Raw genomic sequence first — 21,519 nt, 5'->3', positions numbered from 1 at the left:
AGGGCCCCAAAAGCCCCTGAAACCTTGAAGAACAAAGATTAAATGGAATAGACAAATTCCCCACACCCCACACACACACACAGAGACACAGGTACAGAGAGAGAGAGAGAAAATTCTCCAGAAAATCCACATTCAAACCAAAATATCTGACTTCCTGTGGGTCTGAGGTAATGACTGTAAATTAGAAAGGTGTCCTGCTTGATGAGAACAATACACCTACCAAGTTTTGTGATTCTAGGAAAAACTAAGCCCCCATTTTTGACTAAAGGTGGCGCTACTGAGCCATTCCACCACGCCCATTTCTGAAACTTTGCACATGTCTACTGTATAATAAATGTGATGTGTCTGTCGAGTTTCATGCATTTTCAAGCATGTGAAGAGTCTCAAAAGCATCCGAAAAGAATATTAAAGTTTGATGCGTTGCCACGGCAACAGTATCTAAGATATCAATAATCCTTTCACAGGTCTACATCTGCCGTGTGTCTACATTATACACATAAAGTTTTAAGCAAATCGGGTAAAAATAAGAAAGTGATTTCAAAGCATTTTGAAAGTGACACACTTCCTGTTGCCAGTTGGTGGCGCTATAACTTTGACTCACAAAGGTCACATCCATGTGATCGGCCTCTTACAACGAACACACTGCTGAAGTTTCAGCAAGATCAGATAATGTATGCAGAAGTTATAACACACTTCCTGTGTCCCATTATTCGCCATAAATTCGTTTCCTCGCCACGGCCAAACCGTTCGAGATATCAAAAATCTGTTCGCAAGAATTCATCCTCAATGTCTTGACTTCATTCACACCGAGTTTGGCGGCGATCGGATGAATTCCCTAGGAGGAGTATTTCACATTCCATTGTATGCGTTTTCCAAACAACGTATAATAACCGACTTCCTGTTGGGCTTTTGTAAAACTTAGAGCACGAAAGTTGTGCGGCCCGATGAGATCTATATGTGTACTGAGTTTCATATTATTACATGCAAGCGTGTTTGATATATGGACCAAGATTTCGGACCCCATTCCAGGGGGCGCTGTCGAGCCCCCCTGCCACGCCCGGGTACCAGCTTCAGTCCGGCCCTGATGGCCGCGGGTTCTGACCTGTGTGCAAAGTTTCAAGAGTTTTTGAGCATGTTAAGGGCCCCAAAAGTGGCAAAAAGGCAAAAAAAAAAAAAATGAATAAAAAAAATAAAAAATAAAATATAGCTGCGAGCAGCGATTACGGGCCCAAGCCGGTGGCACCGCAACCCCGGTGCCTTTAAAGGCACCGGGTTGGTGGTACCGCCGGCTTCGGCCCTCCATCGCTGCTCGCAGCTATATTTATATATATATATATATATATATATATACATACATACACACACATACATACATATATATATATATATATATATATATATATATATATATATATATTATCGTTCAAAAGTTTGGGGTCAGTAAGATTTTTAATGTTTTTAGGAGAAGTCTCTTCTGCTCACCAAGGCTGCATTTATTTGATTAAAAATACAAACAAAAACTGTAATATTGTGAAATATTATTCCAATTTAAAACAGCTGTTTTCAATTTAATTTCTGTGATCAAAGTTGAGTTTTCAGCATCATTACTCCAGTCTTCAGTGTCACATGATCCTTCAGAAATCATTCTAATATGATGATTGATGCTCCGTCAATATTTCAATATTACTCCGTTGCGTTCCGTCAATATTACGTTATTAGAAAAATATTTTTTTAGAGAATCGATTTTTTGACATTTGTGAATTGATTCAGAATCGTCCACGTCCGCATCGCGATGCATCTAAGAATCAATTTTTTCTCCCACCCCTAGATTTCATACAACAGGTTAATAAACAGTTACAATTAAGTCACTTACATTTTAGATGCAGTATTGATTGTTTTTGTTCTGTTTCAGCAGCGAAAATAGTTAAAGATCACAGCAGAACCATCACGCATCACGTGTTTTCTCATAACTGAACGATTCAGCATTTTTAAGGAATCGGTTGACTCAAAGTTTGAATGATCAATCCATAAACATCTGTCTTAATCATGATCGACTCATTCGAACGAATCGTTTGAACGAATGAATCAATGACTCGCTTATTAAGATGGATGCCTGGCGACACCTAATGGCGGTTTAGTGTTGTTTAAAAGCATCATTCTTTCCAACTTGTGTGATTTGTGTGTGCAACATTATCAATGTCAGTGTGGAAGTCTGTATTTTTCTTTTACTTTTATATTAGCAATTTAAAAGCACCCGCTTGTGTCACACGTCGAATAACCGGTGGGAAAATATCCTCAGACACATACCTAATAAATGTATCTTTAAATAGAATATTGGCCTACCTGGTAAAAAGTTTTATATACTATTTTGATGTGCTTTTGGACACAAGAGGGCAGTATAGCCCTATGTATGACTTGTTTTTTTTTTTACTTTACTGTTTTTAATTTTAGAATAAAATTAGAATAAAATTCTTTTTAAAAACAGGATAAAATGGGTTTAGTTGTGATATTTGTATACTTTTATATAGAAATAAATGGTATATAATTACATTTTTAGAAGATTTTAGGCTTTTAGTGTTTCCTTTTTGGACATTATTTTAATCCCTTGCCATAGCAAAACCGTTTGAGATATTTATTATTCTTTCACAATTTAGCATATTTAATGTATTTTCATCACGTTGAAAAAGTCTGGTGGGAATAAAATAAATAGTGTAAGAGGAGTGGCTAAAAATTCAGAGGCTGATTTTGCAAAAAAAATCCACATTCAGACCAAAATATCTGACTTCCTGATGGCCAGAGCTAATGAATGTAAATTAGAAAGTTGTCCGGCTTGATGAGAACAATATAAAAACTATTTTTTTTTTTACTGTACTTAAAACTAACCCCCCCACTTTTGTCAAAAGCATGTTGAAAGTGACATACTTCCTGCTGCCAGTTGGTGGCGCTATAACTTTGACTCACAATAGTTACATCCATCTGATCGGCCTCTTACCACGAACACACTGCTGAAGTTTCATCAAGATCAGTTAATGTATGCAGAAGTTATTCCACTTCGTGTTTCTCTTTACTCGCCATAAATTCGATTCCTCGCCACGGCCAAACCATTCGAGATATCAAAAATCCGTCCACAATTTAGCATCCTCAAAGTCTTGACTACATGCACACCGAGTTTGGAGGGGACACGGTGAATTTTCTAGGAGGAGTATTTCACATTCCACAGCAAGCGTTTTCCAAACAACCCATAATAGCCGACTTCCTGTTGGGCTGGTGTAAAACTTGACCAGGGGAAAGTTGTTCGGCACGATGAGATCTATATGTGTACCGATTTTCATATTAATTCATGCAAGCGTGTTTGATATATGGACCAAGTTTTAGAACCCCGTTCAAGGGGGCGCTGTTGAGCCCCCCAGCCATGCCCGGGTACCAGCTTCTGCCCGTCCCTGATGGCAGGGGGTTCTGACTTGTGTGCAAAGTTTGAAGAGTTTTTGAGCACGTTAAGGACCCCAAAAGCCCCTGAAACCTTGATTAACAATATAAAAGCAATAGTCAAATCCCCCCCTCCCCTCACACACACAGAGACACAGAGAGAGGGAGAGAAAATTCTTCAGAAAATCCACATTCAAACCAAAATATCTCTCTTCCTGTTGGTCGGACATAGTTAATGTCAATTAGAAAGTTGTCCGTCTTGATGAGAACAATACACATACCAAGTTTTGTTGCTGTTGATAAAACTAACCCCCCCACTTATGACTAAAGGTGGCGCTACTGAGCCCCTCACCACGCCCGTTTCTGAAACTTTGCACATGTCTACGGGCTAATAAATGTGATGTGTCTGTCGAGTTTCATCCAATTTCAAGTATGTTAAGAGTCTCAAAAGCATCAAAAAAGAATATTAAAGTTTGAAGCGTTGCCATGACAACAGTATTAAAGATATCAAAAATCCTTTCACAGGTCTACATCTGCCGTGTGTTTACATTATACACATAAAGTTTGAAGCAAATCGGGTAAAAATAAGAGGGTGATTTCAAAGAATTTTTAAAGTAACACACTTCCTGCTGCCAGTTGGTGGCGCTATAACTTTGACTCACAATAGTCACATCAATGTGATCGGCCTCTGACAACGAACACACTGCTGAAGTTTCATCAAGATCAGTCAATTTATGCAGAAGTTATAACACATTTCCTGTTTCCATTATTCGCCATAAATTCGTTTCCTCGCCACGGCCAAACCGTTCGAGATATCAAAAATCCGTCCGCAATTTAGCATCCTCAATGTCTTGACTTCATGCTGACCGAGTTTGGAGGCGATTGGATGAATTCCCTAGGAGGAGTACATTAAATTCCACAGCATGCGTTTCCAAACAACCTATAATAGCCGACTTCCTGTTGGGCTGGCGTAAAACTTAGAGCACGAAAGTTGTTCGGCCCGATGAGATCTATATGTGTTCCGAGTTTCATATTATTACATGCAAGTGTGTTTGATTTATGGACAAGTGTTCGGATTCCGTTCCAGGGGGCGCTGTTGAGTCCCCCTGCCATGCCCGGGTACCATCTTCAGCCCGGCCCTAATGGCCGCGGGTTCTGACCTGCGTGCAAAGTTTCATGAGTTTTTGAGCACGTTAAAGGCCCCAAAAGCCCCCGAACCCTTGAAGAACAATAATAATAATAATAATAAATATAGCTGCGAGCAGCGATTACGGGCCCAAGCCGGTGGCACCGCAGCCCCGGTGCCTTTAGTTACCTAAAGGCACCGGGGTGGCGGTACCGCCGGCTTGGGCCCTCCATCGCTGCTCGCAGCTATATTTATATATATATATATATATATATATATATATATATATATATATATATATATATATATATATACATACATACATACATACATACACACACATACATATATATGTATATATATATATATATATATATATATATATATATATATATATATATATATATATATATATATATTATTGTTCAAAAGTTTGGGGTCAGTAAGATTTTTAATGTTTTTAGGAGAAGTCTCTTCTGCTCACCAAGGCTGCATTTATTGATTAAAAATACAAACAAAAACAGTAATATTGTGAAATATTATTCCAATTTAAAACAGCTGTTTTCAATTTTTAAATATTTTACATAGTAATTAATTTCTGTGATCAAAGTTGAGTTTTCAGCATCATTACTCCAGTCTTCAGTGTCACATGATCCTTCAGAAATCATACTAATATGATGATTGATGCTCAATAAATATTCATTATTATTTTCAATGTTGAAAACAGTTGTGTACAGATTTTTTTTTTCAAAATGCTTTGATGAATGTTAAGTTCAAAAGAACAGCATATATTTCAAATATATATATTTTTAACATTATAAATGTCTTTACTGTAACTGTTGATCAGTTTAACTCATCCTTCATAAATAAAAGTACTGATTTATTTTATTTATTTCCCCCAAAAATAAAATTGTAATTATTACTAACCCAAAACTTTTGAGCGGTAGTGTTTAACGTTACAAAAGCTTTAGATTTCAGATAAATGCTGTTCTTTTGAACTTTCTATTCATCAAAGACTGTACACAACTGTTTTCGACATTTCAAATAATAATGAATGTTTCTTGAGTATCAATCATCATATTAGAATAATTTCTGAAGGATCATGTGACAGTGACGACTGGAGTAATGATGCTGAAAACTCAGCTTTGATCACAGGAATAAATAACAGTTTAAAATATATTAAAATAGAAAGCAGCCGTTTTAAATTGGAATAATATTTTACAATATTACTGTTTTTGTTTGTATTTTTAATCAAATAAATGCAGCCTTGGTGAGCAGAAGAAACTTCTCTGTTATGTGCGCGCCACAGACTGCACGCACGTCCGCTTAGAGTTCCGCCTTTTGCCTTCCGTCAATATTACGTTATTAGAAAAATATTTTTTTAGAGAATCGATTTTTTGACATTTGTGAATCGATTCAGAATCGTCCACGTCCGCATCGCGATGCATCTAAGAATAAATTTTTTCTCCCACCCCTAGATTTCATACAACAGGTTAATAAACAGTTACAATTAAGTCACTTACATTTTAGATTCAATGTTGACTGTTTTTGTTCTGTTTCAGCAGCGAAAATAGTTAAACAAAGATCACGGCAGAACCATCACGTGTTTTCTCATAACTGAACGATTCAGCATTTTTAACGAATCGGTTGACTCAAAGATTGAATGATCAATCCATAAACATCTGTCTTAATCATGATCGACTCATTCGAACGAATCGTTTGAACGAATGAATCAATGACTCGCTTATTAAGATGGATGCCTGGCGACACCTAATGGCGGTTTAGTGTTGTTTAAAAGTGTTGAACCAAATAGCACTAAATAGCCTGTTTTAACTTTTTCATTCTTCTTGAATTGCAAAAACAGAATAAAATGGGTTTAGTTGTGATATTTGTATTCTTTTATATAGAAATAAATGGTATATAATTACATTTTTAGAAGATTTTTAGTGTTTCCTTTTTGGACATTACTTTAATCCCTCGCCATAGCAAAACCATTTGAGATATTTATTATCCATTCACAATTTAGCATATTTAATGTAGTTTCATCATGTTGAAAAAGTTTGGTACGAATAAAATAAATAGTTTACGAGGAGTGGCTAAAAATTCAGAGGCTGATTTTGCAAAAAAATTCACATTCAGACCAAAATATCTGACTTCCTGATGGCCAGAGCTATTGAATGTAAATTAGAAAGTTGTCCGGCTTGATGAGAACAATATACAAACTGTTTTTTCTTTACTGTAGTTAAAACTAACCCCCCCACTTTTGTCAAAAGCTTGTTGAAAGTGACACACTTCCTGCTGCCAGTTGGTGGCGCTATAACTTTGACTCACAATAGCTACATCCATCTGATCGGCCTCTTACCACGAACACACTGCTGAAGTTTCATCAAGATCAGTTAATGTATGCAGAAGTTATTCAACTTCCGTGTTTCTCTTTTCTCGCCATAAATTCGATTCCTCGCCACAGCCAAACCGTTCGAGATATCAAAAATCCGTCCGCAATTTAGCATCCTCAAAGTCTTGACTACATGCACACCGAGTTTGAAGGGGACACGGTGAATTTTCTAGGAGGAGTATTTCACATTCCACAGCAAGCGTTTTCCAAACAACCCATAATAGCCGACTTCCTGTTGGGCTGGCGTAAAACTTGACCGGGGTAAAGTTGTTCGGCCCGATGAGATCTATATGTGTACCGAGTTTCATATTAATTCATGCAAGCGTGTTTGATATATGGATCAAGTTTTAGAACCCCGTTCAAGGGGGCGCTGTTGAGCCCCCCAGCCACGCCCGGGTACCAGCTTCAGCCCGGCCCTGATGGCCATGGGTTCTGACCTGTGTGCAAAGTTTCAAGAGTTTTTGAGCACGTTAAGGACCCCAAAAGCCCCTGAAACCTTGAAAAACAAAGATTAAATGGAATAGACAAATCCCCCCCACCCTCTCCACACACACACACACAGAGAGAGAGAGAGAGAGAAAATTCTCCAGAAAATCCACATTCAAACCAAAATATCTGACTTCCTGTTGGTCTGAGCTAATGACAATAAATTAGAAAGTTGTCCGGCCTGATGAGAACAATATACGTACCAAGTTTTGCGATTCTAGGAAAAACTAAGCCCCCATTTTTGGCTAAAGGTGGCGCTACTGAGCCATTCCACCACGCCCATTTCTGAAACTTTGCACATGTCTACTGGATAATAAATGTGATGTGTCTGTCGAGTTTCATGCAATTTCAAGTATGTTAAGAGTCTCAAAAGCTTAAAAAAAGAATATTAAAGTTTGAAGCATTGCCACGGCAACAGTATCTAAGATATCAATAATCCTTTCACAGGTCTACATCTGCCGTGTGTCTACATTATACACATAAAGTTTGAAGCAAATCGGGTAAAAATAAGAGAGTGATTTCAAAGCATTTTGAAAGTGACAAACTTCCTGCTGCCAGTTGGTGGCGCTATAACTTTGACTCACAATAGTCACATCCATGTGATCGGCCTCTTACAACGAACACACTGCTGAAGTTTCATCAAGATCAGTTAATGTATGCAGAAGTTATAACACACTTCCTGTTTCCATTATTCGCCATAAATTCGTTTCCTCGCCACGGCCAAACCGTTCGAGATATCAAAAATCCGTTCGCAATTTAGCATCCTCAATGTCTTGACTTCATGCTGACCGAGTTTGGAGGCGAATGGATGAATTTCCTAGAAGGAGTACATCAAAATCCACAGCATGCGTTTCCAAACAACCCATAATAGCCGACTTCCTGTTGGGCTGGCGTAAAAAGTAAAAGTACGAAAGTTGTTCCGCCCGATGAGATCTATATGTGTACTGAGTTTCATATTATTACATGCAAGCGTGTCTGATTCATGGACCAAGTTTTCGGACTTCGTTCAAGGGGGCGCTGTTGAGCCCCCCTGCCACGCCCGGGTACCAGCTTCAGCCCGGCCCTGATGGCCGCGGGTTCTGACCCGTGTGCAAAGTTTCAAGAGTTTTCGAGCATGTAAAGGGCCCCAAAAGTGCCCGAAAGGTTGACAAAAAAATAATAATAAATATAGCTGCGAGCAGCGATTACGGGCCCAAGCCGGTGGCACCGCAACCCGGTGCCTTTAGTTACCTAAAGGCACCGGGGTGGCGGTGCCCCCGGCTTTGGCCCTTCATCGCTGCTCGCAGCTATATTTATATATATATATATATATATATATATATATATATATATATATATATATATATATATATATATATATATATATATCTTTAATGTATTTTCATCATGTTGAAAAAGTTTGGTGTGAATAAAATAAACCACTTAGGAAGAATAGCTAAAAACGAAAAAGTCTGAAATATCCCAAAAATCCACATTCAAACCAAAATATCTGACACCCTGTTGGTCATAGCTAATAACTGTAAATTAGAAAGTTGTCCGGCTCGATGAGACTAATATATGTCCTGATTTTTGTAACTGTTGGTAAAACTAACCCCCCCACTTTTGTCAAAAGCATGTTGAAAGTGACACACTTCCTGCTGCCAGTTGGTGGCGCTATAACTTTGACTCACAATAGTTACATCCATCTGATCGGCCTCTTACCACGAACACACTGTTGAAGTTTCATCAAGATCAGTTAATGTATGCAGAAGTTATAACACTTCGTGTTTCTCTTTTCTCGCCATAAATTCGTTTCCTCGCCACGGCCAAACCGTTCGAGATATCAAAAATCCGTCCACAATTTAGCATCCTCAATGTCTTGACTTCATGCTGACCGAGTTTGGAGGTGAATGGATGAATTTCCTAGGAGGAGTACATCAAATTCCACAGCATGCGTTTCCAAACAACCCATAATAGCTGACTTCCTGTAGGGCTGGCGTAAAACTTAGAGCACGAAAGTTGTTCGGCCCGATGAGATCCATATGTGTACCGAGTTTCATATTATTACATGCAAGCGTGTCTGATTTATGGACAAGTGTTCGGATCCCGTTCCAGGGGGCGCTGTCGAGCCCCCCTGCCACGCCCGGGTACCAGCTTCAGCCCAGTCCTGATGGCCGAAGGTTCTGACCTGTGTGCAAAGTTTCAAGAGTTTTCGAGCACGTTAAGAGCCCCAAAAGCCCCTGAAACCTTGAAAAACAATTATAAAAGCAGATTTCTCCTAACAGACAAATTCCCCACACCCCACACACACACACAGAGACACAGGTACAGAGAGAGAGAGAGAGAATTCTCCAAAAAATCACATTCAAACCAAAATATCTGACTTCCTGTTGGTCAGAGCTTATAACTGTAAATTAGAAAGTTGTCCGGCTCGATGAGAACAATATACATACCGATTTTTGTAATTCTAGGAAAAACTAAGCCCCCATTTTTGACTAAAGGTGGCGCTACTGAGCCCCTCACCACGCCCATTTCTGAAACTTTGCACATGTCTACTGGATAATAAATGTGATGTGTCTGTCGAGTTTCATGCATTTTCAAGCATGTGAAGAGTCTCAAAAGCATCCGAAAAGAATATTGAAGTTTGATGCGTTGCCACGGCAACAGTATCTAAGATATCAATAATCCTTTCACAGGTCTACATCTGCCGTGTGTCTACATTATACACATAAAGTTTGAAGCAAATCGGGTAAAAATAAGAGAGTGATTTCAAAGCATTTTGAAAGTGACACACTTCCTGCTGCCAGTTGGTGGCACTATAACTTTGACTCACAATAGCTACATCCATCTGATCGGCCTCTTACCACGAACACACTGCTGAAGTTTCATCAAGATCAGTTAATGTATGCAGAAGTTATTCCACTTCCGTGTTTCTCTTTTCTCGCCATAAATTCGATTCCTCGCCACAGCCAAACCGTTCGAGATATCAAAAATCCGTCCGCAATTTAGCATCCTCAAAGTCTTGACTACATGCACACCGAGTTTGAAGGGGACACGGTGAATTTTCTAGGAGGAGTATTTCACATTCCACAGCAAGCGTTTTCCAAACAACCCATAATAGCCGACTTCCTGTTGGGCTGGCGTAAAACTTGACCGGGGTAAAGTTGTTCGGCCCGATGAGATCTATATGTGTACCGAGTTTCATATTAATTCATGCGAGCGTGTTTGATATATGGATCAAGTTTTAGAACCCCGTTCAAGGGGGCGCTGTTGAGCCCCCCAGCCACGCCCGGGTACCAGCTTCAGCCCGGCCCTGATGGCCGTGGGTTCTGACCTGTGTGCAAAGTTTCAAGAGTTTTTGAGCACGTTAAGGACCCCAAAAGCCCCTGAAACCTTGATTAACAATATAAAAGCAATAGTCAAATCCCCCCCTCCCCTCACACACACACAGACACAGAGAGAGGGAGAGAAAATTCTTCAGAAAATCCACATTCAAACCAAAATATCTCTCTTCCTGTTGGTCGGAGATGGTTCATGTAAATTAGAAAGTTGTCCGTCTTGATGAGAACAATACACATACCAAGTTTTGTGATTCTAGGAAAAACTAAGCCCCCATTTTTGACTAAAGGTGGCGCTACTGAGCCATTCCACCACGCCCGTTTCTGAAACTTTGCACATGTCTACGGGCTAATAAATGTGATGTGTCTGTTGAGTTTCATGCAATTTCAAGTATGTTAAGAGTCTCAAAAGCATCAAAAAATAATATTAAAGTTTGATGCGTTGCCACGGCAACAGTATCTAAGATATCAATAATCCTTTCACAGGTTTACATCTGCCGTGTGTCTACATTGTACGCATAAAGTTTGAAGCAAATCGGGTAAAAATAAGACACTGATTTCAAAGCATTTTGAAAGTGATGTACTTCCTGCTGCCTGTTGGTGGCGCTATAACTTTGACTCACAATAGTCACATCCATGTGATCGGCCTCTTACAACGAACACACTGCTGAAGTTTCATCAAGATCAGTTAATGTATGCAGAAGTTATAACACACTTCCTGTTTCATTTTTTCGCCATAAATTTGTTTCCTCGCCACGGCCAAACCGTTCGAGATATCAAAAATCCGTCCGCAATTTAGCATCCTCAATGTCTTGACTTCATGCACACCGAGTTTGGAGGCGAATCGATGAATTCCCTAGGAGGAGTACATTAAATTCCACAGCATGCGTTTCCAAACAACGCTAAATAGCCAACTTCCTGTTTGGCTGGCGTAAAACTTAGAGCACGAATGTTGTTCGGCCCAATGAGATCTATATGTGTACCGAGTTTCATATTATTACATGCAAGCGTGTTTGATTTATGGACACGTGTTTGGATCCCGTTCCAGGGGGCGCTGTCGAGCCCCCCTGCCACGCCCGGGTACCAGCTTCAGTCCGGCCCTGATGGCCGCGGGTTCTGACGTGTGTGCAAAATTTCAAGAGTTTTCGAGCATGTTAAGGGCCCCAAAAGTGCCCGAAAGGTTGACAAAATAATAATAATAATAATAATAATAATAATAATAATAATAAATATAGCTGCGAGCAGCGATTACGGGCCCAAGCCGGTGGCACCGCAACCCTGGTGCCTTTAGTTACCTAAAGGCACCGGGGTGGCGGTACCGCCGGCTTTGGCCCTTCATCGCTGCTCGCAGCTATATTTATATATATATATATATGTATATAAAAGACCAAAAATATTACTTGACTTACCTTATTCTGATTTTATGATACACTCAAAATATTCCACAACAAATCCTTTAAATTTAATGTAAAAATAAAAATGAAAGAAAGCAGTGTTGGGCTCACGTAACCCTCTCATTAGAATCAAAATGTTTCAACATTTGCGATGTATTTGGATGCTAAACTATTCTTTATTATAGGCTTTGTTCTTCACTCGTGTTCCAATATCGATGGAAAAAATCATCATCTTCACAAGCGCAAAAATGTGCTTGGAAACATCACAGTGGAGCCATCGCATGTATGAATGTATGAATTGTACTACTGACTATTTAGAGCAGTGTAATTTTTATATGTTAGGTTGACTATTTTATTATTATATTTTATGAAGGCTATAATGAACAGGCTGCGATGTCAAGATTACAATGCTGGAATGTGTGTGTGTGTGTGTGTGTGTGTGTGTGTGTGTTCATGTTTTTCTATCCCGGTGGGGACTTCAACCTGAATGCACACAGACTCATGGGGACTCGTGTCACAGTGGGGACCTAAATAGAGGTCCCCATGGGTAAACAAGCTTATAAATCATACAGAATGAGTTTTTTTGGAAATGTAAAAATGCAGAAAGTTTTCTGTGATAGGTAGGTTTAGGGCTAGGGTTAGTGTGAGGAGATAGAATATACAGTTTGTACAGTATAAAACCATTAATTCTATGGAGAGTCCCAACAAAGATAGTAAACCGTGTGTGTGTGTGTGTGTGTGTGTGTGTGGCGTGGGTGCGATTGAACAGTGGACACATAAAAACATACTCCGTCATTATACAGGACGACATTCAAACTGCAAAGTGTTAACTTATATTTGTGTACAGTCGCAATAAAACACAATATTGTGCTTTTGTAAAATAATTTCAAGCAATCCTCCGCCCAAAAGGTGCTAATTTTAAAATTAAACTAAAATGCTCATATTAGCGATTTAAAACGGTGCGCATCCACGGTGAGGAACGAGCAGAACAGAGTGAACGTTTTTCAGTTAATTCCTACTTCCATACGAATTCATTTGAAACGCTCGCTCAACCACTATCAATGTCAGTGCGGACGAACATATTTTACTTTCGTTTTTAAGATGGCAATTCAAAAGCCCCCAGCGGTGTTACACGTCGATTAACCGGTGGGAAAATATCCTCAGACACATACCTAATAAATGTATATTTAAATACAATATTGGCCTACCTGGTAAAAAGTTTTATATACTATTTTGATGTCCTTTTGGACACAAGAGGGCAGTATAGCCCTATGTTTGCTTTTTTGTTTAACCAAATAGCACTAAATAGCCTGTTTTTAACTTTTTCATTCTTCTTGAATTGCAAAAACAGAATAAAATGGGTTTAGTTGTGATATTTGTATACTTTTATATAGAAATAAATGGTAGATAATTACATTTTTTAGAAGATTTTTAGTGTTTCCTTTTTGGACATTACTTTAATCCCTCGCCATAGCAAAACCGTTTGAGATATTTATTATCCATTCACAATTTAGCATATTTGATGTATTTTCATCATGTTGAAAAAGTTTGGTGGGAATAAAAGAAATAGTTTAAGAGGAGTGGCTAAAAACTCAGAGTCTGAAATATCCAAAAAATCCACATTCAGACCAAAATATCTGACTTCCAGATGGCCAGAACTAATGAATGTGAATTAGAAAGTTGTCCGGCTTGATGAGAACAATATACAAACAATTTTTTTTTTACTGTAGTTAAAACTAACCCCCCCACTTTTGTCAAAAGCATGTTGAAAGTGACACACTTCCTGCTGCCAGTTGGTGACGCTATAACTTTGACTCACAAAAGTCACATCCATGTGATCGGCCTCTTACAACGAACACACTGCTGAAGTTTCATCAAGATCAGTCAATGTATGCAGAAGTTATACCACTTCGTGTTTCTCTTTTCTCGCCATAATTTCGTTTCCTCGCCACGGCCAAACCGTTTGAGATATCAAAAATCCGTCCGCAATTTAGAATCCTCAATGTCTTGACTTCATGCAAACCGAGTTTGGTGGGGATTGGATGAATTCTCTAGGTGGAGTACTTTGCATTCCACAGCAAGCGTTTTCCAAACAACCCATAATAGCCGACTTCCTGTTGGGCTGGCGTAAAACTTGACCGGGGGAAAGTTGTTCGGCCCGATGAGATCTATATGTGTACCGAGTTTCATATTAATTCATGCAAGCGTGTTTGATCTATGGACCAAGTTTTGGGACCCCTTTCAAGGGGGCGCTGTTGAGCCCCCCTGCCACGCCCGGGTACCAGCTTCAGCCCGTCCCTGATGGCAGGGGGTTCTGACTTGTGTGCAAAGTTTCAAGAGTTTTTGAGCATGTTAAGGACCCCAAAAGCCCCTGAAACCTTGATTAACAATATAAAAGCAATAGTCAAATCCCCCCTCCCCTCACACACACAGAGACACAGAGAGAGGGAGAGAAAATTCTTCAGAAAATCCACATTCAAACCAAAATATCTCTCTTCCTGTTGGTCGGAAATAGATCATGTAAATTAGAAAGTTGTCTGTCTTGATGAGAACAATACACATACCAAGTTTTGTTGCTGTTGATAAAACTAACCCCCCCACTTATGACTAAAGGTGGCGCTACTGAGCCCCTCACCACGCCCGTTTCTGAAACTTTGCACATGTCTACGGGCTAATAAATGTGATGTGTCTGTCGAGTTTCATGCAATTTCAAGTATGTTAAGAGTCTCAAAAGCATAAAAAAAGAATATTAAAGTTTGATGCGTTGCCACGGCAACAGTATCTAAGATATCAATAATCCTTTCACAGGTTTACATCTGCCGTGTGTCTACATTGTACACATAAAGTTTGAAGCAAATCTGGTAAAAATAAGACAGTGATTTCAAAGCATTTTAATAGTGATGTACTTCCTGCTGCCTGTTGGTGGCGCTATAACTTTGACTCACAATAGTCACATCTGTGCGATCGGCCTCTTACAACGAACACACTGCTGAAGTTTCATCAAGATCAGTTAATGTATGCAGAAGTTATAACACACTTCCTGTTTCATTTTTTCGCCATAAATTCGTTTCCTCGCCACGGCCAAACCGTTCGAGATATCAAAAATCCGTCCGCAATTTAGCATCCTCAATGTCTTGACTTCATGCACACCGAGTTTGGAGGCGAATCGATGAATTCCCTAGGAGGAGTACATTAAATTCCACAGCATGCGTTTCCAAACAACCCTAAATAGCCGACTTCCTGTTGGGCTGGCGTAAAACTTAGAGCACGAAAGTTGTTCGGCCCGATGAGATCTATATGTGTACCGAGTTTCATATTATTACATGCAAGCGTGTTTGATTTATGGACACGTGTTCGGATCCCGTTCCAGGGGGCGCTGTTGAGCCCCCCTGCCACGCCCGGGTACCAGCCTCAGCCCGGCCCTGATGGCCGCGGGTTCTGACCTGTGTGCAAAGTTTCAAGAGTTTTCGAGCATGTTAAGGGCCCCAAAAGTGGCCGAAAGGTTGACAAAATAATAATAATAATAATAATAATAATAATAATCCTACCGAAAACAATAGGGCCTTCGCCCTTTCAGGGCTTGGGCCCTAATAATCCTACCGAAAACAATAGGGCCTTCGCCCTTTCAGGGCTTGGGCCCTAATAAATAATCCTACCGAAAACAATAGGGCCTTCGCCCTTTCAGGGCTTGGGCCCTAATAATAATAATAATAATAATAATAATAATAATAATAATCCTACCGAAAACAATAGGGCCTTCGCCCTTTCAGGGCTTGGGCCCTAATAATAATAATAATCCTAACGAAAACAATAGGGCCTTCGCCCCTTCAGGGCTTGGGCCCTAATAAATAATAATCCTTACGAAAACAATAGGGCCTTCGCCCTTTCAGGGCTTGGGCCCTAATAAATCAAACTTAATTATTTGTTCTGTGACTAGAGCTTTTAACATTCATTGCTGGGGGAAAACATATCCTTTTAATGTAATCTGTACAAGTAGTTCAAACTAATATAATTTATAATGCAATCATATCTGACATATACTGTAAAGCTTCATTGTTAAATACTTCACTTAAAATATGTTTATGAATTTCTTTGAATTTTTATTGAATTGCAATTCTGCTTCCTTTAATTCAAATTCGAATTGTAATTCTAGATCCTGTTTTTGACATCAATTCAAATTCAATTCAAATTCAAGAATTGAATTGGAATTAAGGAGTCATTCTCAATTCAATTCTGAATTGTGCACAAGCCTGGCTGTTTGATAGGCTCCATGATCTCTTGACCGGAATGCGGCATTACGGGCCTTCAGCAGCCTAAGCACAGCTGTATTCATCCATGGTTTATGGTTGGGGAGCGTGCATATTTTCCTCTCTGTGGTGACATTGTCCATACAAAGTAGCAGTGTTGTAGTCGAGACCAGCTCACTCGAGTCCGAGTCGAGATCGAGACCAGAGAGGGTCGAGTCCGAGTCGAGACCGAGACCAAAGAGAGTCGAGTCCGAGTCGAGACCGAGACCAGAGAGAGTCGAGTCCGAGTCGAGACCGAGACCAGAGAGAGTCGAGTCGAGACCGAGACCAGAGAGGTTGGATAACCTAAGGTTGGGTCTAAAAACCAGACCTAAAGATATCTTCAAGAATATGTAAAATATTTGGTGGTAACAATAAAATTGGCACCATACTCAAACAGTAAATCAAATATACCATGGAATCATGTACACTGTAATGGTAAAAAAACTCTTTTTAAGAGTCTTACTGCACACGAATTCTGTGTGGCTCTTATATGCAAACTGAATTATGGATGATAAGGCAGACATTTTCAAGACATAGTTGAGCTAGAGGCTCCACATCACATCTGACCAGTCTCCTGCTGCATTTGCGTGGCGCGAACGTTAGTCTCAAGTCATGCGCAGTTGCGCACAAGAAAGTCAGCAATCATTGGACGTTTCAATCAAACAACAATTTAAAGAAATATTAACATACAGTAACAATCATGAAATATTTTGAATGGGACTCGAGTGGACTCGGGAATAAGTCCGAGTCCTAATATGTTCGAGTACGAGTCAATTCCGAGTCAAAATGCACACGAGTCCATGACAAGACCGAGACCATTAAAATATGGTCTCGAGACCGAGTCCGAGTCTCGAGTACACAACACTGCAAAGTAGCACAGTAGTCATAGTCCAGCACAGATGAGGCATAGGTGTTTAGGTCTGTGTGGTTATTTTGTGTTGCAGTCAATTTAAATAAGTCCCAATCAGTCTTGTCGAAACTGACGAATATGACGACATATGATGAAGTCCTGCAGCCTGGCCATAGCTCCCTCAGGCCAGATCAGGGTGGTGCGAACTGTGGGTCTAATCCTTGCAATGAGAGGTTTGTAGATAGGGGTCACAGACATGCTGACATGGTCAGACAGGCCAAGGTGGGGAGAGGGAGATGCTTTGTAGCTCTTTGTTATATTACAGTTCACATGATCCAAAATATTACATATATATTAAAATATATATGATCCAAAAGTCTCTTGTGGGAAAATTGATAACCTGATTAAAATTTGGGGAGCACAGTCTTAAGATTGACGTGATTAAATATGCTATGATAAACACACTGTCTGGGTAGGTATTCTGCATATATGCATGGTCTCATATAGTTTAGCCAGCGCCAGCATAGCATTAGCTTGCGGTGGGATGTAAACAGCAGTGAGAAATACCACAGTAAACTCCCTTGGCAGATAGAACGTTATAAACATTATAATGCATTACAGTGTTATAAACTCCAAGTCCGGGGAGCAAAACTTTCCAACAGTGTCAATGGATGCACACCAGGTATTACTCACATATATGCGCACATCGCCGCCTTTTTCTTTGCCTGAGTCTGCTGTTCAGTCCGCTCGAAACACAGTCCGGCCTGCTTGCTCAATAGCTGCATCTGGGATTTTATGATTCAGCCAGGTTTCAGTGAAAAATTAAGCACAGCTGCTTAATCTGTTTGAGTGGATCCTCAGCCTCAACTCGTCGATCTTATTGACGATAGACCGGGCGTTCGATACGAATAGGCTGAGTAAGCTGGTTTATCCGGGGAGCTCCTTAGCCTAGCATGTACGCCCGCTCGCTTGCCTCGCTTTTGTTTCCTCTCTCGCTGTCGCCTGCGCCGCTTGCCGCCCGGGCTCGTGATCCAAGTAGGTACCGTTGTGCAGAGTAGTTCCTCCAGTATGCTAGACAGAGGAGGTGGAATAAAAGTCACTGTCCTAATATCCAGCATCTTCTCTCGGTCATACATTATGTGAGTCGATTCTGTTTAAAAAAAAAAAAAAAAAGACTTCCAGCACAGAAGAAAACATCCAATAACACTAAAAAGCGGCACCTAGTGAGAGAGCTCCAAGCCGCTGCGTCGGTGCGCGCCGCCATTTTCATAATTTTCATGAATACAACTGGTAGGAGTAATTAAACTTAAATTAAAGTTTTGTTGAATTAATATTTTTCAATCTCGCTAATGTTTTACTTAATTAATCAATTTATAACTACCGTATTTTCCGGACTATAAGTCGCACTTTTTTTCATAGTTTGGCTGGTCCTGCGACTTATATTCAGGTGCGACTTATATATCAAAATTAATTCAGACTGAGATGAACCAAGAGAAAACATTACCGTCTACAGCCGCGAGAGGGCGCTCTAGTTGGCGGAGTTATTCAGAAGCGACACCATATGAAGAAAATTCAATGGATTCAGTGATGTGGAATGAGATCGCGGGAGCTTGGTGAACTTGTTTACTGGTAACTTGCTTGTTGGACTCCCTGGGAGGCTTATGTTAATTTAGCCTATTCAGCCTCCCAGGTATATGTTCTTTATGCTATTGTGTAGCTGAATAACTGTTAATGTGTTGCGTTAACATACCGGACACCTACTCAGCCTGTTGTTTTGTGTGCTACTGTGTAGTTAAATAACTTGCCTTTCCAGATTAAATGTCTGTTCTTGGTCTTGGATTTTGTGAAATAAATTTCTAAATAAATGCGACTTATACTCCAGTGCGACTTGTATATGTTTTTTTCCTCTTCATGACGCATTTTTTGACTGATGCGACTTATACTCCGGAGCGACTTATAGTCCGGAAAATAGGGAATACAATAACTAAATATTTTATATTGAACTATTTTACTCAGAATTTCGATTTCCTGCTGTTTTTTATGAGATTGGTAATACTAGTCATGTTGTTTATATTTGTTCCCCTGTTACAGTTTTGCCATGTCTATTTATTATATTGAGTTTTTAAGGGGCTTGTTTAGCTTTTTTGTGATATCTGGCAATCACTTCACTGGAGCTTTAATGAAGAGAGTGAAAATTTCAGAAGAGAGTAGAAGAGCAGCAGCAAACTGAACAGCAGCTAATGTTAGTGGAGTTATTAAACAAGGTAGTTTAAATTGTATACACTGTTTAACCTCGTTATTTTACTCAAGTCCAGTGGAGACTGAGACGCCGTCGCTGCTCAGCCTTTCAAATTCGCCTCTCACCGTGTGAGCACGCGCATGTCTTTTGTATCATCAAAATGTGGGATTATCAGCTGATTCTGATCATTGGTCGATCTTTTGGAATTAGAAAAACATAATATGCACGGTTGCATTCTCAATATATAATAAATAGTGATTTAGCTTCAGGTACAGGATATGTTAATTCACTTTTACAAGACGGTATTGTTGGTTATTTAGAAATCGCAATGAACAACAATTTGCTTAGAATTTGTTTAGAAACATATTTATGTATTCTCCTGTGTTGACGTAGGTTTATAAATGATTTACGTTACAAATCTGGTGAAATTGTGCACTTTGCGTTTCCAGATGAACGTTATAAATAGGGATGCAACGATACCATTTTTTCAGAACCGATCCGATACCAAAAATTCTGAGTATCGGCCGATATCGATCCGTACCGATACCAGCGCAGTTTTTTTTTTTAATCAAGTAGAATTTCTATAACTCTGTGTTGAACTGATAATAAGAACTGAAAAAAAGTAAAACAACAACAAAAAATATATGATCATAATCTGACATAAATGCTATTATAAACTAGATTAGTGGATAATTCAGCAGTAAAATTTAGTCTAGAAAAATCACGAGTGCACAATAATTGTATAAAATTTGAACATTTTGTGAAAAAAAATGTTTAGTGGGGAACAAATTAGAGACAATAAGTGTAACACTAAATCTGGTAAAACTTTACACATTGCTCTTTGTATTGTTGTAAAATACATTCATGAAAAACAACAACAAAAATCAAAAATATAAATTATTTTATAGCCTACAATAAAATTGAGACATTTTTTAAATGTATAGCACAGCTGTTTAATGAGGTAGCAACATAATAGATAGGACAGAACAAGAACGGCTATTGATAATGTTTCATTGCGTCACTGTATTATGATATGAAAGGCTCCAATACAGTGCGGCACACAGCGCTTATGCGCATCCCGAGCGCAGAATGATGCGCTTGAAGCAACACGAGTCACAGCGCGCAGCGCGTCGAGTCCGCATTGAAAAGTTTAAAGCACAAAGAAAATACATATTGATGCGTAGTGTATTATACAGTATCTATCTATGCAATAGTCTATTCAGCATTTTCTTTTAACAGTTTTAAATTTCAGTTACTGTGCATGTGAAGAACAAATAGTACCTGACTTTACTCCAGTGTTGTGATCTAACAGACACCCTTAGAAAGTAACATGATTAAGGTACAGCAATAAAGTCCAGCAAGATAAAGTTGTTTTATGCGAAACCATAGACCTTTATCTACAGATCAAGTATAATAATAGTAACATTGAATCATCTTGGAGAGAGTTTAATCGTGTTAACTGTCGTAACCGAACGCGACGCGCTGTTTGAATGCTGAATGGAAAATGACTGACAGCGCAGCTGAGGGAAACGTTTACGTGATCTTGAATTTAACGACTTAAATATTAATTTATATCTCACATTATACTATATAATGGCTTCAGAACACTTATAATATTGTGCACGAAAACTTATGGTGCTTTATAATGTGTGTGTGTCTTTTGTGGGGCTTAACAATAACACTGAATAGTATACTCATAATATCGGATTTGGATCGGCCTTGTCTGACCGATACCCGATCCGCCAAAAATGGCAGTATCGGAGCCGATACCGATACTGAGTATCGGATCGGTGCATCCCTAGTTATAAATAACTCAAACCAAAGTTGCAACTCAAAAGGAAAGTCTGTTCATTCGGCGGCCATATTTGCAACGCCACCGTGCAGCTATTTCGAGCATCCAAGACCAAGTCCTTCTACTTGAATAGGGGAATTCTAAAATCTCAAAAACTGCTTGCCAAACTTCGTTAAATAACACATTTCAAATTAGCAACAAAATC

The sequence above is a fragment of the Abramis brama genome (genome assembly GCF_963993115.1).
Source record: "Abramis brama genome assembly, chromosome: 12".
NCBI classification, from domain to species: Eukaryota; Metazoa; Chordata; class Actinopteri; order Cypriniformes; family Leuciscidae; genus Abramis; species Abramis brama.
Note: the sequence above shows the minus strand (reverse complement) of the source record.